We start from the raw sequence: 2071 nt of genomic DNA on the forward strand, positions 1-2071 counted from the left end.
AAGTAGACTCACAATCTGGGATGAAAACCCGAAGATCCGTCAGAGAGAATATGGCTTTTCTCTATTTGGAATTGTGAATAATGAATTAATTAAATTCAGAAAACTATTTATAGTCCTGGAATATTTTGGCAGAAAATATTTTTATTCCTGACGTTGGACTGTAACAGTATGAAACTTGGAATGCCCAAGTTTCACAATACCAGGAGTATCCACTCTCCTGATATCATCTAAAACATAAACCCTAATGTACACAAACTTGTTCGGAAAAGCTTGAAGTTCACTGAAACTGAACTAGTTTCTATTGAATAGATGATGTTCGTACAAATGGAAATTTCAGGTTGTCACATCATCCCCCTGTTAGAGGGAATTTCGTCCCGAAATTAGAATTTAAGCAAATAAAAGTTACAAACAATTAAGCGAAAAGATGAGGGTATTTCAACTTCATCTGATCCTCGCATTCCCAAGTGAATTCTGGTCCTCGCTTGGCGTTCCAGCGAACCTTCACGATAGGGATATGGCTTTGCTTCGTCTGCTTGACCTCACGGTCCATGATCTCTACAGGTTCTTCCACGAAGTTGAGGCTCTCGTTGATCTCGATCTCGTCGAGTGGGATTACAAGAGTCTCGTCGGACATACACTTTTTCAAGTTAGATACGTGGAATGTAGAATGTACGTTACGCAGTGTGTCTGGTAGATCAAGTTTGTAAGCTACGGGGCCGACTCTGGCAAGAATCTTGAAAGGCCCTATGTACCTCGGATTAAGCTTCCCACGCTTGCCGAAGCGTATCAAGCCTTTCCAGGGTGAGACTTTGAGAAGGACCCGGTCTCCCACCTGAAATTCCAAAGGTTTTGTTCATTTGTCGGCGTAGCTCTTCTGTCGGTCTCTAGAGGCTTTCAATCGTTCACGGATTTGAACGATCTTTTCTGTCGTTTCCCGAATGATTTCTGGACCAGTGAGGGTACTGTCGGAAGCTTGCCCTCTCGCTAATTGGGTATCACCAACCTCAGCCCAGCACAGAGGGGATCTGCACTTGCGGCCGTAGAGAGCCTCGAATGGAGCAGCCTTGATGTTTGTGTGATAACTGTTATTATAGGAAAATTCGACAAGGGGTAAATGAGTATCCCATGCTTTCCCAAAATCAATCACACAGGCTCGCAACATATCTTCCAATGTTTGAATGGTTCTCTCACTCTGTCCGTCGGTCTGTGGATGGTAGGCTGTGCTCATATCCAGCCTTGTTCCCAGGGAACGTTGTAGGGATTGCCAAAATCTTGAAGTGAACCTACTATCTCTATCGGAGATAATGGAAATAGGTACACCATGCAATCGTACAATTTCCCTAATGTATGTTCTTGTAAGTTTCTCCATCTTGTCGGTTTCTTTGATAGGTAGGAAGTGTGCAGACTTGGTCAATTTATCAACGACGACCCATATGGTGTCAAGTCCACCCGTCGTCTTGGGTAACTTGGTTATGAAATCCATAGTGATCCGCTCCCACTTCCACTCTGGGATCTCTGGTTGTTGCAGTAAGCCAGAGGGCTTCTGGTACTCGACCTTAACTTTTGCGCAAGTAAGGCATTTACTCACGAAAGTAGCAATCTCTGCTTTCATATTAGGCCACCAGTATAGCTTTTAAGATCCAGATACATCTTATCTGAACCTGGGTGGACGGAATACCGAGTGTTGTGCGCCTCGGTCATGACCAAGTCTCGGAAACCACCGTGTTTCGGTGTCCAGATCCGGTTCATGAAATATAAAGCTCCGTCACCCTTGGCTTCGAAGTTCTGGTCCATTCCCCTAAGGGATTCACTCGACACATTTTCAGGTTTCATGGCCTCTAGTTGAGCCGCCTGAATTTACTTAGTCAAGTGTGAATGGATGGTTATGGATAATGACTTAACCTTGCGACCAGAATATTCTTTCCGACTTATGGCGTCTGCTACTACGTTGGCTTTACCCGGATGATAACGAATATCGCATTCGTAGTCACTGAGTAGCTTGACCCACCGTCGTTGTCTCATGTTGAGCTCCTTCTGATCGAAAATGTGTTGTAAACTCTTATGGTCAGTA

This window comes from Lactuca sativa, chromosome 9, assembly GCF_002870075.4.
Source record: "Lactuca sativa cultivar Salinas chromosome 9, Lsat_Salinas_v11, whole genome shotgun sequence".
NCBI lineage: Eukaryota > Viridiplantae > Streptophyta > Magnoliopsida > Asterales > Asteraceae > Lactuca > Lactuca sativa.